Source organism: Oryctolagus cuniculus, chromosome 13, assembly GCF_964237555.1.
Source record: "Oryctolagus cuniculus chromosome 13, mOryCun1.1, whole genome shotgun sequence".
In the NCBI taxonomy this organism is placed as follows: Eukaryota; Metazoa; Chordata; class Mammalia; order Lagomorpha; family Leporidae; genus Oryctolagus; species Oryctolagus cuniculus.
This window is the reverse complement of record NC_091444.1, coordinates 47351060-47367931: the sequence shown is the minus strand read 5'-3', so window position 1 is coordinate 47367931 and position 16872 is coordinate 47351060. Positions and strand designations below refer to the sequence as shown.

The window sequence follows — 16872 nt, the reverse complement described above, 5'->3', positions numbered from 1 at the left end:
TGCCTGGCAGTGTAATGAGTGCTGAGTAAATCTAAGTTATTTTCAGTGTTGGGTCTTTAACAGTCAAGGGGATGTAGTGTGGCTCTCTATGTGGGTATCTTTGAGTTAGTCTGAATATTAGATGGGTTTCAGAATGGGCTGAAGTTAGCATAATCTTTTTCATTGTATTCTTTGTTTTTACGAAAAGCAGTTTCTTTCTCAGGCCAGGATTCTCCTTCTTCTCCTTGAGTCTTGGTGGTTTTTGGTGATGATGGCCTTGTCCTCACTCAGTGCTGAGGGTGCTGTAGGGGAGCCCATGGCGCGGTAGCTCTGCCAGCCCTGGCATGAAACCAGCAGCTTAGTCAGGGTCTGGCCAAAGACAGTGGGATTTAAAGCCTGGAGTGGGGGCTTGAGGGTTTGGGGAAAGGGGGAAGATCAGTTACCTAAAAATTATCTAAGTAGTAAGGTGCTTAAAGCATATCTTATTTAACGTTAAACAAAATCAAATACTGAATAAAAAAGTTCTTCATTAAGTTGAACCTCAGTAATTTAGAATCTGAGAATTCAGATGAGTCCTTAAAAATTAAAAAAAAATTATTTGAGAGACTGAGAGAAAGAGCTCCTACCTGCTGGTTCACTCCTTGCGTGCCCGTCACAGCTGTGACTGGGCCAAGCTGAAGGTAGGATCTGGAAGTCAAGCCAGGTCTCCCACATGGTTGGCATCACTGCTGCCTCCCAGGTCTGCTTTATCAGGAAGCTAATGTGAGGAGCTGAGCTGGGAACTGAACCCAAGCGCTCTGATATGGGACACCCGTGTCTTGACCTCTGGGTTAAACACCCACCCCTAAAAGATTTTAATTGAACAAAAATTCTAATTATTTTCCTGGTCTGAACTTTATAGATTAGTGAACAAAGTCTAATCTAAAACCAGAATTCTTCAATTTTAGTAACTTTTACTTCACTTCAGTAAATAATCTCATTAAGAATCTTTGTGATTTAAAGTAGCAGATCAGTACCCCAACAGTGGTTTTCAACCAGTGGTTCTTAATATTTTTGGTCTCAAGATTCCTTTAAACTCTTGAAAATGTGGTGGACTCAGAAAGATTTTGTTTGCATGTGTTGTATCTACTGATGTTTACCATTTCAGCGATCAAAAGGCCTATAAGATTCACATTTATGCAGTCATGAAAATTTCCTGTGCTTGGCCTATAGATTGGGCCGGTAATAGTAAATCCTACAGCAGTAGCATTGAGAGCACGGGCTTGCAAATAATCCTCGTTGCAGAGTCATATGTGTGGTTCAGCTATGCAAGAAAGAAATGCAATTTTGCATCTATCTTTCCAACCTGGAGTAAGGTGTCTACATCGGTAACATAACTTTATTTTCCTTGACAACTTAATTTCTCATGAGGGCTTGAAAACTTGCTTTTATGTACACTTGACATAAATCGATGTGGGGGTTCCACCTTCTTTTCCCTGGGATGTGGCTAAATTAGTGGGGTTTGTGTACTGCTGGGGGTGTTGCAGGAGACCATGTTTTGGTTTTCTTATTTGGTTCTCAATGCCGGATCTGCACCGGTCATGGCTGAGCAGTCCCTTGTTCCCGTGTCTGCCACTGTTTTTGGTTAGTAGTTGTGATTGCTGCCTGGGAGTGTGTACTGAGGCTCCGGTAGTCTGTGTGCTCTGGGCTATTGGTGGCCTTTCTGCCTGGACTTGGTGGGGAGTGGTCTAAGCCATGCCTCAGGGTACATAGTTCTCCTGTCTTCATTCTCTTTGTTTCCTTCCTCTCTCAGTCTGGGTGATATTCTCTTAGAGACACTTTCTCCATTATGTTTTTCCCCTAAAGGGCACCAGGCACATCCTCCTTAAAGGTTTGAGGTGTAAGAAACACAAAGTGGAGACTTGCCATACCAAGACCATGCACTCTGGCAGGAGTACCTGCTTGAGTGAGACAGGAGATGGAAAGCGGAAACATGAGGGGGGGAAATGTGGCTGTAGGTTGAGCATACCTTCTCTGAAATGCTTGGAACCAGAAGTATTTTAGATTTTGAAATATTTGCATAGATTTTATCCATTGAGCATCCCAAATCCAAAAATCTGAAATGCTGCCAAACCCAGAACTTTTTGAGTGTCATGTTGTCAAACTGTATTTCAAATTAACTCTACAGCCAACAGGAGTGGAACATGTCAAGGTCCGGTGGATCTTTGTGTTCTTCATGGTAGTTTTTGCATGTTTCTGTTAAGTCTGTGCTTTGTAAACTGTGTATTGGACTCATTACTGCATGAGGATGTTGATTTAGTGGCTCAAGGTCAACATTAAAAAGGGATTAAAATGCTGATTAAGATGTCAGCATCCCACCTGGGTCATTGCAGGCATTTGGGGAGTTCACCAGTAGATTGAAGTGCTTGCTCTCTCTCTGTCTCTCAAATAGATTTTTAGAAAGGAATAAGCTAGAATAAAATAGAAAATGTTGTAGGATATCACACAAAACAAGTCTGGGTATTCTTTTGAAGCTTCTATTATATACACACGGCTGTGTGTATACTGAGTTGTGTAAAGATGCTTTTCTTACTGTGGGCTGTATTCAGTTTCAGCTCTCACTGAATTTGCTGTGTTGTTTGAATTTTACCTTGAGTAAAATACATTATTTTTGAAGTTTCTTGTTGTCATAGCTACAGTCCTATATTCATTTTTAAAAATGCGGAGTGAGTGGTTGTAACCTTGAATCTCTGCTGGATTGAAAATGGCGTGTTTCTGTCTCATAGCTAGGTAGGGTCGAAAACTGTCTTCCTTCAAAACTTGAAAGGCAACATTTTGCTGACAGTAAGACTGATGATATAATTCTGCAGGCAAACATTTTCTCTCTCCAGAAGCATTTTTGCAGGTTTTCTCTCTTTGGATTCTGCCATCTCCCCAGGGCCTGTGCTGTAAGGATTTTTCGCTTCTTCTTCAGGGCACTTAGATCACCCTTCAGAGGTGAGGGTGTAAGTGGGTCTTTATTTGCTTCCTTTCTTGTTTTTGAGCATCTCATTGAATGCATTTGTCCACAGGCCCATTGACTTCCCTCTCAGAGTGTCTATTTATCTCTTTGTTATGGGACTTTGTTTTTTGCTCTCCATTTTATCTAGAAAATCACTAGTTACATCATTTATCCCATTACTCTGTCTCTGCATTGGCTGTTTTTATTCCAGCAGCCATATATTTTAAAAATGTACTGTAAATATTTGACAATGAGTTAAATTCACTGTTTTTGGAATATAATTCTATGAGTTTTGGCAAACATATAGTCAAGTGACGGCCACCACCATCAGCAGAGAGAACAGGTCGTCATTCCAAAACCTTCCTCCTGTGATCCTTTTGTAAGCAACCCAATTCTCACCCTCACCCACTATGTGAGCCCCTAACTTCAACAAGCATAGTTTCCTTTTTAAGCTTTCTAGTAGCTGTTTGGTGTTTTTCTTTTGTTTTGCTTTTTTTCCACAATCTGTTCTTTCTTTGTTGATTTGACTTGACCCTGAAAAGTTAGGAAATAACAGATTGGCAAAAATATCAAATGAACAGATTCTGTGGGTTGCAAGGAGTTTGCTCCTTTGGTCCAGGGTGCTTGGCAGTAGTTACTGGGACACTATATTGAGGAGAATGTTGGGCCTTTTCTGGACACTGCAGAGACAGTGGTATGATTTGCAGCTTCTACCCTGAGCACAGGTTGCCCACAGGCTAAGTACAGACCCCTATATCAGCTGTGCTGGTGGTTCTTCTTCTAAGTTTCCCACAATTCACTTGATTTATTTTTTGGCCGTAATTTTATCCATGTGACTATAAAATTTTTATGGAGAATGTGTAGCTGAATGTAACATCACATCTCTCATTTTACATAGATCTTCTCTTAAAAATATAATTATTATACGCTTTTCTCCTCCCTTTAGCTTTATTTTTATTGATGTTGTACACTCATGATAGGTACTGTATCTGTTCTTATCTTTAGCAGAGAAATATAATGTGGTCGTAATTGTGTCTGTAATGTTCTGTTTTCTTGTAAGCCTGGTTTGATATTTTTCAGATGATAGCAATGTCTTGGATATGTGAGTCCCAAATCTGCCCATGTTCTTCTTGACTGTAATCAACAGGGCCATTTAGTGTTCCTGGGCACAAATCACAGGGCTGCTCTGTGTCACACACTTCTTGTTTGTTTATTCCCATGATCAATATCAGCAACAGCATAGGGAATAGAGTCTCCTCTGCTAGCTCCCTATTTTTCTTAAACAACATGTGGGGATGTTTGTGCGTGTGCGTGTGTGTGTGTGTGTGTGAATTTCTCGCCTCTTAGGCCATAATTCAAAATGTTGGTGACCCATTTCAATAGCTGATAAGCATTTCATAGTGGGGTAGGTCAGGTTTCCTGTGTAATCCCTTTGATAATGCCTTCTGTTATAAATACATGAGGGAAGTTACAATGGAGTCCTGCAGAGGAAGTAAATCAATAGGTAGCAAGTTGTTTGACCCTTAGAGCCAGAAAGAGAATTTGGTAAATTGTTAGACAGGTTATTGACTGCCCTTTCAAGAGCCAGGGGTTTGGATTCTGTAACTCCTTTCAGCTGGGGCTTGTATTTCTTGTATGAGAGGCCGACATTATCATAATCCATTTCTCGCTTTTATGTTATCTATCAGCAGCTCTCATAAGCCTCCGTTCTGAAGGGCAGTCCCCATTTACTTGCTCTAAGTCACCGTCTTCTTTTTTTTTTTTTTTTTTCCAAATCATAAAATTGATGTTTTGCAACCAGCAGCATTCTGTGTGAGTTGTTTATGGAGGTGCTGTAGGGAGGAAGACGAATGGTAGAATTAAGAACGAGATGATGGCTGTGGAAGGAAATTCATGAATAGACATCACATCAATGCCGTAGCAAGATGCGCTAAGGAGTGTGTTAAACCGGAAGATGCTGAAAGAATGTCACAATTGCAGTCATCATAATATTTTCTCTGACTGCCTTTGAATAGTGCTAATGATACATGAACGTTTTTTAATGAAATGGTTCTATTAAATAGAGGATGCCCAGCCTGACCCTAAATGTGTAAAAAAAGGTATTATCTTGGAATGCCCCTGCCTGTGAAATGGTGATTCCCTTAGCAACGGAAGTGGCAGTGGAGACGTGTGGAGTTGGTGGTGCACTCCTGCTGTTGCCCGAGCCTGCACATGTTTCACGTGAATGTTTCTTCATTTACATAACTCACCTACCTGAGATGGTAACCAACATAGGATATCTTTGTATATGATCGACAGTCACAAAATTTTCTAGGGGCTTTTTTGTTTAAGGGAAAAACTGGCACATGTTCTCATACAATATGCCATTTTTCTTCCTGGTTCTTAAACGAACAGAGAGAATCTTTCAAGTACCATGAAGTCAAGTTTTAGGATACTCTTTCCAAGAATGAAATACAAGTGGAGACTGCTGACTACCTGCTCTGCCCTTGGTGAACCCAGTGAGGAAAGCCCCAGGCTTTGGGGACGGCGTGCAGGCCCTCTGCTCTCTGGGCTGCAGGCGGGAAAGAAAGCCAAGGATAGACGGGAGGAGGAGGAGTGCCTAGGCAGGTGGTGGGGGCGTTGCCAAAGGCCAGGGCTCGGCTCTTTGCCATTCCTCCTGCTGCAGCTTGGCGATGGCTCTGGTTCAGGTTTTCTAGGCATAGGAGGAGGCCTTCCTTAAACAAATCTGTTACCATTTTCCTCTTTTTTGGAGACACAGTGCCATGTAGATGTAAGTTCTGTGTGCAGTTGCTTTTGCACTGCTTCCCTGGGCCCCCATGTTGCATCTCCTGCGGGTAGGTCGTGTTGTGGCCCCACCCCGGCAGCTGTGCCTGCCTTCTCTGGTCCTCATGCTGTGTGTGCTCCCATTGCTCCTCTGCCCGTGGAGACCTCTCTGTGCCGAGCACGAGGATCCAGGGCTGCCCCTGCCCAGTGCTTTTCCTTCCCACAGGTGGTTCAGATACCCACGGTTTCCCCCTTGCTCACTCTCAGCTGCACCTGCTAAGCCCCCACTGCAGTCTCATGCTGTTGCCTTCTCATGGTGTCTTATCTTAAATGCAGGTGTGGCAATGAAGTTAGGGCACATGGCACAGGAGGCAAGGTCACAACCCGGGGCATTGTCCTTTCTTTTTCCACTCTCATTGCATTATGGGCACACTGATATCCAGCTTTTTTTAAAATTTATTTTAAAGAACCTTAAAACATTATTTATTCGAGAGGTGAAAAGACAGGTAAAGAGAGAGTGCTCATACTCCTCACATACCTGTAATGGGGTAGAAGCTTCGAACCCAACCCAGGTCTCCCATATGGGCAACAGGAACTACTTTAGCCATCGCCACTCCTGCCAGGGTCTGCATTAGCAGGAAGCTGGAGCCAGACAGTGAACGCAGGCACTCTGATATAGGTCCCACATATCACAATGGGCCCCCTAACAACTTCTCCAACAACAACTTCTTTCTTTGATTTATGTGTTTATTTGAAAGCCAGAATTACAGAGAGGGAGAGCCATTGGTTCAATCCCCAGATGGTCACAATGGCCAGGGCTGGGCCAGGCTGAAGCCAGGAGCCAGGATCTTCTTTCAGGTCTCCCACATAGGTAGTAAGGACCCTGGTACCTAGGCCATCTTCTGCTGCTTTTTCTTTCTTTCTTTTTTAAAGATTTACTAACTCTGAAAGACAGAGTTAGAGAGAGAGGTAGAGACAGAGAGAGATGTCTTCCATCTGCTGGTTCACTCCCCAGATGGCTGCAATGGCCAGAGCTGTGCCGATCCGAAGCCAGGAGCCAGGAGCTTCTTCTGGGTCTCCCACGTGGGTGCAGGGACCCAGGGACTTGGGCCATATTCTACTATTTTCACAGGCCATAGCAGAAAGCTGGATCGGAAGAGGAGCAGCCAGGACTAGAACTGGCGCACATATGGGATGCCGGTGCTGCAGGCGGTGGCTTTAACCTACTGCGCCACAGCACTGGCCCCCTGCTGCTTTTTTGAAGCCCTTAGCAGACAGCTGGATCAGAAGTGGAGCAGCCGGGAAGGGGGCTGGAGCCCATATGGGGTGCTGGTGTTGCAGATGATGGCTTTATCCTCTATACCACACCACCGATCCCCATGCCTCCTAAATTCTAGGTCAGATGCCTGTCCTGCGTCCTGCTTTCTCCTCCATGTGGGAGCTGTTGGTGGCAGGCTGATGGTCACTAGCATACAAGTGTGGGTCCTAGCAGTGGCTCGTGGCCAGGCCTCCTCCGATGCATCAGACATCTTGTTTGATTGGAGTGTCACGAGGTACTAGTGCTATACAGTTTGAATACCACTCCTGTCACAAACTCCAATTTCACATACTGTGTGTCTTTATTCATTTTTTATTTTCTTGCTTGACCTAATAATAATGGGGAGAGGGATGCTAAAATCTTTCGCCATGTTAGTGGATGTGCCACATTCCCCCTAAGTATCAACTTTCTGCTGTCTCTCTCTCTCTCTCTCTCATTCCTTCTCTCCACACACACATACACTGCACACACATATACATACACACACAGATGCGTGTACTTAAGTGCTTTTGAAGCTTCTGTTAAGTACTTTTACACTTATATATTTTCTTGGCTAGTGTCTCTTCTTAATAACACCTTTCTTTTTAAAAAAGTTTGTTGTCTCAGTTCAGCTATTTTATAGTGAATTAAAAATATGACAGTGTTGGTCTTTCAGCTAGCAAGTGTTGCCCATTTACATTTTTATGATTATTGAGTTGTTTCCCCCAACTGAGATTTCTATTTGTCCTGTTTATTCTGTGCTGCTTTTTCTTTTCATTCTACTTCTTTTGTGTGTATTGAATTAGATTTTTGACTCTTTTAAAAAATTGAATTTTTCCCTTTCTTAGAATTTGAATTTATATAGTCTATTTCCATTCTTTGTGGCTAACCTTGAAATTGTATTACATGTACTTAAGTAATATCTAAAATTCAGTAATATCCTAATCTTTCTCATGAAAAATAGGAACTTGAAATACTTTAATTTTTGTATTACTCTTTTTTTTTTTTTGACAGGCAGAGTGGACAGTGAGAGAGAGAGAGACAGAGAGAAAGGTTTTCCTTTTGCCGTTGGTTCACCCTCCAATGGCTGCCGCGGCCAGCGTGCTGTGGCAGGAGCACCATGCTGATCCGATGGCAGGAGCCAGGTGCTTCTCCTGGTCTCCCATGGGGTGCAGGGCCCAAGGACTTGGGCCATCCTCCACTGCACTCCCTGGCCACAGCAGAGAGCTGGCCTGCAAGAGGGGCAACCGGGACAGAATGCGGCGCCCCGACAGGGACTAGAACCCTGTGTGCCGGCGCCGCAAGGCGGAGGATTAGCCTAGTGAGCCGTGGCGCTGGCTTGTATTACTCTGTCAACTTGTCTGGTATTTTAGTTTTTTGTTTAAAAATCCCTGATGGTAGATATTGTCATTGCTCTGCAAAATGTGTGTGTGTGTGTGTGTGTGGCCACGTGCACATACATGTTATTGTTTAATTTGCTTTCCATGCACTTTGTATTTTTGCTTGCCTTGGAATCATGTCCTTCCTCCCATCTGTTAAAAGTAGTTTCATAGACATTCTGATGATGGTGATTTTTCTCAGGGTCTTTTTGTTCAAAAGGGTTTTATTTTTATTCTTTACAGGTAATTTTGAATAATATGAAACAATAGTTGCTACAAGTGGAGTTGTTCAAATTCAGGAGAAATGTTTAGAATTGCATTTAGATTTATCAGCTTTATACATCCAAAGCAGTTGTGATCATAGCCTACAGATAAGATTACTTCCTTGGTTAAAATCCGAGTATGGAAGATGATTTGAAAGAAAGTCATTGAGCCCTCCCCTAACTTAGAAAAGCAGAGCTGAAAAGCTAGATTAATAGTGTGAAACCAGAACTTTTGCTTTTTGCCTTTTTTAAAAAATATTTATTTAGTTTCAAGACAGTGAGAGACAGAACATCCATCCTCTGGTCTGCTCCCCAAATGGCCATAACAGCCTCCAGGCTGAAGCCAGGAGTCAGGAACTCCATTCAGGTCTCCCACGTGGGTGGTAAGAGCCCGAGTATTTAGGCCATCTTCTGCTGTTTTTCCCAGGCACGTTAGCAGGCAGCTGGATCTGACGTGGTAAGAGGGGCTTGACCTGACACTCCAGTATGGGGTCACGAGTGGTGACTTAGCCATGTGGGGCACAGTGCCAGCCCCAGAACTTTTGCTTTTTAAATGTTCTTAAAATAAGAGTCACGTGGGGCACACTTAGCTCTCCCAGCACTGAGTTATGACAACGCATGTCAGCGTTCCTAACCAGTGAGGCTCGTGAGGGACTCAGTGTCCAGCGTTTGTTCTGGGGTTCTGTCACCAAATTCAGACACCCATGAGGAGGAAGGCAGGTGTTTGTCTGTGTGTATGAGCAGTGTAGGCACTGCGAGCCACTCCTGTCAGCTTTTGGTGCTGAGATTCCTCTAAAAACCCAGGTTCCCAAATGCCAGCCAGGGGCCAGCCTTGGAAGCGGGCCTTTCCAATGATGGTGTGCAGCCTGCACTATTGAGTCTTCCACCTAGGACTCGAAAGGAAATCGTGATATAATACATTCCTCTGGCACTTCAGTTCTGCTCTCAGATGCTGTGGTTTGAATATAACTGTGATAGTGGTCAGGTAAACAGAGAGCCAGGGAGGGTGGCATTCCATGCCCATGAGGAAGACAGAGACGTTGCAGACCCCTGGCATTGCAAAGGATGAAGGGGAGAAGGTAGGTTATTTGACTTCGCCCAGAGATAAGAACGAAAACAAAGGTTTCACGTTTGTTAGGAAGGGATTGGTGTTATGGTGCAGCCTATTGAGCCGCTGCCTGCAATGTCATTATCCCATATGGGAAGCATCGGTTTGAGTCTTAGCTGCTCTGCTTCTGATCCAGCTCCCTGCTCATGCACCTGGGAAGATGGCCAAATATGTGGGCACTGCCACCCATGTGGGAGTCCCAGATGGAGTTACAGGCTCTTGGCTTCAGCCTGGCCCAATCCCAGATGTTGTGGCCATTCCCGTTGTGAACCAGCAAAGAAAGATCTGTATTTCTTTTGTTCTCTGCCCTCCCCGCCCCCATCACCCTGCCTTTCGTATAAATACATAAAATAAATCTTTCTTTTTTTTTTTAAAAAGAAATTTATTAGGGAGAGCTAGAAGTCTGAAAATTAGTGGCTTTCTATAATGTGAGGGATTTATTTTTAGTATGTAATATTTCTCAACCTCAGTGCTATTGACATTTTGGACAGGATAATTCTGTTGGGGAGGGCTGGGCCCATCAAGTGTACCCCAGCATTCAGCAGTACCTTTGGCTTCTGCCCATCCAATGACAGTAATGTCTACCCTCCTTCCTCTCCTTCCAGTGTGACAACCAAAGATGTCTGTAGACATTGCTTATTGCTGAATGTCCACTGGGGACCTGAAATGAAATACAGGATTTACAATATGCAAATTCATAGAGCGCTCAGCTGTGTAAGAAGGTTACTAATATATCACATGCACAGCCTTTGATAAAGTTCTTTCCTATGATTCCATCAGCAACCTCAAGAGAGAGTGAGTTATATGTTCTCTCTATTTAATAGATGCAGGTTCTGAGACACAGAGGCTATCTCTGCAGTAGAGCAAAGAGAAAGTAGTATAGTGATAGTTATAGTAATAATAATAATAATAATATACTTTCTGTAATTAATGATGATCATTTTTGTTGAGTGCCTGCTATGAGCCAGACATTGTTTGCAATGATTTACATGTTAATTTTGCAAAAAACCTAAGAAATGCTATCTTTATTTTAAAGATGAGGAAATAGAGGAGATAGAAGGAAGAGCTAGTTCCAAACCCAGGCATTCCGACTCTTTTGAGCACTGGGCTCTGGCTGGCTAGTGCATGTTTCTGGACTCTTGTTCTTCCCTAGTAATGTTTGTTCTTACTACCACCCCCAGGGAGCCTGCTGTTTGCTTATGTAGACTTCCACAGCCTGACCAGTTCTGATCTAGTGGTTTGCATATAACTTTTTCTCTATTTTTATCAACTGAATCTTACAGAGTGAAAGCTTGGAGTCATCTTTCTGTGATCTAACTTGGCTCTTTCAGATATAGTCCTCTGTTATTATCTTGATTCGTCTTCCCTTTATTTTTAAGAGAGCATTTCATAGAAAGCTGGATGTTTGCAGCTGTCGGCTCAGGCTTCATACATAGACTTCATCCAATTCCTGCATACTTCAGCTAATAGGAGGACAAGCTTCTATTTGTGATGCTTAGACATTTCACCATCTTCCCCAGCTCTCTCTGCCAGCTCTGAATGTATTATGTATTTCCATGATTTTGTTCTATTTTCCAGGAAATTTATGAACATGTCAATTCATCTACCCCTTATTTTGTATTTTTTAAAGCTTGTTTCCTGGTTCTCTTTGAGCCTCCGTTTCTCATGCCCCCATGCCTTCTCTCCTACCTTCTGACTCTTAATATAGAGGAGAAAAAAAATACCTTTCTTCCCTAGGCCTGGTGAAGAAATCCCTCTTCTTTCCCTAAGATTTCTATCCAAGACATTTATTTTAGGAAGACCTTTTTCAACCATGTCTGCATGATATTTGAAAAGAGCTGCAGTTAATTGTCTGGTACCACCAATTGGTTTCTAAATGCTTTGATGTTCTCTGTTCCTAGTATGCCACCAGGACTGCTAGACCCTCATTTTATTTGCATGCCTGGTTCTCTGTTTTGTTCTTTTTTCTGTAGGCAAGAGGGATGAGTTGGTGTGTGGGAGGTGCCTTCAGAGCACAATGCTCTTGGATTGGTTCAGGGTTAAGGTCTGTGAAATCATTTGGTCTGTCCCAGCCAAGGCAATTGTGGGTGGACTAGAAAGTCAATCAGTCTCTAGCAAGCTAACTTTTAGTTGATCATTTTGTATGGCTCACAGATAATGCTATACATAGCCAAATGCCCCTTGACAGAAACAGTGTTCCCCATACCTGGTTTAGATGGACGCTACTGTAGGGGCGTGCTGGGGAGCTAGCTCATGTTTGACAGGGCACAGATGCGTCTAGTTTGGCATAGTTCATTAGGTTTCTCCAGATATTCCAGTTGTTCTTTCTTTCTTTTTAAAGATTTATTTATTTACTTGAGAGTCAGAGTTACAGAGAGAGAGAGAGAGGGAGAGAGAGAGAGGTCTTCAATCTGCTGGTTCACTCCCCAACTGGCCGCAATGGCCGGAGCTGAGCTGACCGATGCCAGGAACCAGAAGCTTCTTCTAGGTCTCCCACGCCAGTGCAGGGCCCCAAGTACTTAGGCCATCTTCTGCTGCTCTCCCGGGCCACACAGGATCGGAAGTGGAGCAGCTGAGACTCAAACCAGTGCCCATATGCGATGCCGGCACTGCAGACTGGGGCTTTAATGCACTAGGCCACGGCGCCGGCCCCCAGTTGTCATTTCTGATGCAGTGCAGTGTGTGTGGCCATCTGTGATTACACTTGTTTCTTCTGGATCTGTGGTTCCAACTCAGGAGACTGTTTCACTGTTGCCTGACAGGAGTTTTTCTTTTTTGAAGATCTTATTCTCCTGAATTTTGCTAGCCCTGAATGCCCCCACTACCTCAGGTTTTAATTCATTTTCATTCTCATGATCCTTGCAGTTTCAGACATGAATTCCTTTTTTTCCCCAGCATTTATTATTTTGGCTATTAATATGAAATTGAGCTTTTTCAAGTATGTTAAAACTTTGGATGATTTCTTCCTGCTGTGCATATTTTGAGAAAGTTATGTATAGATTAACCCATGATTACAAAGTCATTAAATTTTAAGATTGGAAGGGATATTGGAGCAGCGCAAAGTGTTGGCATCTGTTGATGGTTCTGTCATAATTGCAAGTTGGATCAGTCTGCTAGGAAATTTGCTGTTTTGGTCACCAAGTTTGCAGAATATATCCTAAAAAAGGAGCAGTATCATCCCCAGTTCTTTTTTCAGCACAGCTCTCTTTCCAGATAGAGCTTGAGATGAGAGGCCAAGACCGAATGTATAAAAGTGGTGTGTATGTGCAGGCATGTGTTTTATAGGTTCAAATCCATCACACTTTCTTATTGTGAAGTTGAATGGTGAGAATAATTAGGTGATTTTCATGATGTGATACTTAGAATGAGACATTTGGGTGGCGAGTGAAACTTCATTAGTATCTAAATAGAAGTCATTTTTGCCTTGCACACAGTAAAACATCTGCAAATTGTGCCCCTCAACTGTTCACTTATAATCTCAGGATGTTCTTTTGTTAAAAGTTAAGTAACTAGGCAGCACTGTGGCCCAGCAGGTTAAGCTGCTGCCTGTGACATCAGCATCTCATAGAGGTACTGATTTGAGTCCTGGCTGCTCCACTTCTGATCCAGCTCTCTGCTAATGTGTCTGGGAAAGCAATGGAAAATGGCCTAAGTGCTTGGGCCCTTGCCACCCTCCTGAGAGACCCAGATGGGGTTTTAGGCTTCTGGTTTTGGCCTGGCCAAGCTTCAGCCATTGCAGCCTTTTAGGGAATAAACCAACAAATGGAAGATGGATCTCTCTCTCTCTCTCTCTCTCTCTCTCTCTCTGTAACTCTGCATTTCAAATAAGTTTTCAAAAAATCAAAAAAAAATTAATTAAGCATAAATGGCAGGGAGAGTATATCTCCCAAAGTATGCCCCCGAACTGATTTAACCTGCAAGTGAGTGTACTAGGGGTCTCACCCTACTAAAGTTCCTGTAACACATTTGAGAATGTATTTAAAAAGAGAGAGAGAGACAGACAGACAGACACCAAGAAATAGTGAGGCCTCCATCTGCTGGTTCACTCCTCAAATGCCTGCAATGGCTGGAGCTAAGCCAGGCTGAAGCCTGGGAGCTGAGAACACAATCCAGGCCTCCCCTGTGAGTGACAAGGATGCAGTCACTGGAGCCATCAGCAGAATCTGGAGTCAGCAGCTGCAGCTAGGTATTGCACACATTTGCTTTGATTTGGCATGCAGGCATCTGAACTACTGGGCTAAGTGCCTGCTCCCTGAGAGTGCATTGAATTGCAATTTAAAAAATAGTTAAAATACATACTTAACAATTTTGAATAAAACCTTGTGGAACCCTGAAAATCTCTATATAACTTTACTTCACAGAATATATTTTGAAGAATGAATGTGTAGTTGTTATTGGAGCTTTAAATGACAGCAATACATAGCTGCTACATTTTCAAGTCCAGTCAGGTTCAAACTTCTCAGCCATGCCTTGCCAGTATGAAATAATACAATAGAACTGTCTCTCTAGCTTCACCTGTGTGCTGCCTGGACCACAGGAGTGGCCCCCAGAAGGGTGTGACTGAGCTGGTGTCTCTGACTTTAGCATAATCATAGGGACAGACCTTACTTGACTCATTTGAATCTGTGAGTCCAATGCTAGCTGACGTTTTAAATCCCTGTAACTTCTAGTTTCTTGGTCTGAGTTGGAAGGACAAAAGGTAGAAAAGAATTTGTGCAGAGCTGAGTGGTAGGGGTGCAAAATGACCTCTTGGACAGTCCGGGGCTCACAGCAGCCCAGTGTTCTCACAGGGTTTCAGCCAGCCCACCTCTGCAGACTGTGAAACATGACTGCTGTGGCCATGATCCGGTGGTCTCTATGAAGATGACTCCAAATTACCATGAGAAAGTGTGAATCAGGTTTCCATGTATTCTTTTTTATATATATATATACATATATAAGATTGATTTATTTACTTGAAAGTCAGAGTTACACAGAGAGAGAAGCAGAGGCAAGAGAGAGGTCTTCCATCTGCTGATTCACTCCCCAGTTATTGGCTGCAACAGCTGGAGCTGAGCTGATCTGAAGACAGGAAGCAGGAGCTTCTTCCGGGTCTCCCATGTGGGTGCAGGGGCCCAAGGACCTCAACCATCTTCTACTGCTTTCCCAGGCCATAGCAGAGAGCTGGATTGGAAGTGGAGCAATTGGGAGTTGAACCAGTGCCCATATGGGATGCCGGCACTGCAGGCAGTGGCTTTACCTGCTATGTCACAGTGCCGGCCCCTCTGTGGATTCTAAGAAGGCAGGGAAATGATACAGGTTTTTGAAGAGTGTCAATGTCTAACTCTGCCTGTTAAAACAAATAAAAAAAAAATAGTTGAAATGAGTCTGCAGTTATGGGGTTAGCTTTGGTTACCTGGAATGTGGACTTCTGAGGAACACGAAATTCCTGAAGAATTCTGGGAAAAAAGGAAAAGTATATTCTGTATACATTTCTCCTATCATGAATCTGACTGTATAGGGCTAGAAAATATTTAATTTTTCTTTTAAAAATTTATTTATTTGAAGGAGAAGAGTGAAAGAGCTCCCATCTACTGCTTTACCCACCCTCCCCCAGATGCTTACAATGACTGCGGCTGGGGCAAAGCCAGATCCAGGAATCAGGAACTAAACCTAGGTTTTCCACATGAGTGGCAGGAACCCAATTACTTGAGCCATCACTGCTGCCTCCCAGGGTTTGCATTGGCAGGAGACTGGAGTCAGAAACAGAGCGGGCACTCAAATCCAGAAACTCAGATATGGGATGTGGGCCTTTTCATTGCTAGGCTCCACACCTGCTCCAATGTATTTAGGCTAACACATGCAAAGCCCTCTGCACAGGTGAGCCTCAGCAAGGAGAGGCGCCGGGGACAAAGAAACAGGGAGGGAGCTCTTGGAGGAACAGCTCTTCTCTTTACAGCCTTTGAGTGGAGACCGTGGCAACCACAAAGCAGCTTTTGGGGTCCTTCCCAGCTGGAATCCCTTTGCCACCAGGGGGGCCACCTGTGAGTGTGGAAGGTGGCTGTGTGTGCATGCACCTGGCGTGAGCTTCCAGCCCAGGTTCCTAAAGGCTCTGTCGGCTACACCTCCCTCCCCTGCTTCTGTGCACAAATATTGATTGGGGCTGTCCTGGGGGCCAGTCTCTGGCAGGGACTGGGGATGCAGGCAGGCACTGGCTCTGACAAGGGACAAGACATTCTGCCCTTAATGCTGCTGAACTTTCTCTGTGCCTTGAAACAGAGGTGCAGATGGGCAAACACCATGACTAGGAGAAGCCTTGTGACAGGGAAGTACCTCCGGTCTCCATCCCTATCCAAAATCTGGGAGGCCAGGAGAGCTTCCTTGAGCAAGTGGCATCTAAGGCTGAATTACCCAGGAAAATGGGGTGGGAGGAGGGATGGGGCTCCAAGCCAGGGGAACAGGGTGTCTGGGAGCCATGGTAAAGGCAGGGTGAACCCTGGGACTGAAGTGACCCTGGGGCCAGAGCATGTCAGGAGAGCAGGATGTGTGCGAAGGGCTGGGCATGGGGGCCTTGGGAGGCAGGCGGCAGGTCTTTAGTCTGCGATTAGTGCGAAGTCACTGGCAGGTTTTACTTGGTGTTTTAGAATGCTTGCTTTGACAGTTGGGAGTGGCAGGGCAAGGCTGGCAAGGGTTGCAGTTACCTGGGAGATAAATGGCTTGTAGTAAAGATTTACGATGGAGATGATGAGATGGGTGCATCTGCAGCCATGTCTCTGTAAATGTAGTTGAGGCATATTGAGCAGACAGGATTAATGCACTTGGTGATTGATGGATTGGTTGATTGATTAGATGTGTGAGGAATATGGCTTACACTCCAAGGTCTGACTTGGGCACTAGAGCATGAATAAATGACAAAGAGAATACCTGAGGAGGAGTTCAGGGTTGTGAGGGGACTGTGGGGGCAGAGGAAGAAGCCAAGCCTGGGGTGAGGATATTTCAAGGTGGAGTGGAGACCAAGCAGGAGGACGACTGAAAGACATCTACTGGGTGTGTCCACAGAAAGCCATTAGCACTCTGGGGAGAGACACTCTGGAAACAAAGCTGGAAGCCAGACACAGAGTGGG

At 44.2% G+C, this 16872-nt stretch overlaps 1 protein-coding gene across 2 annotated transcripts in view; it reads left to right on the top strand.

Moving 5' to 3' along the window:
- Window positions 1-16872, top strand: part of NEBL (nebulette) — a 403673-nt gene that overhangs the window by 139760 nt on the left and 247041 nt on the right. The gene's annotated exons all lie outside the window — the stretch shown is intronic.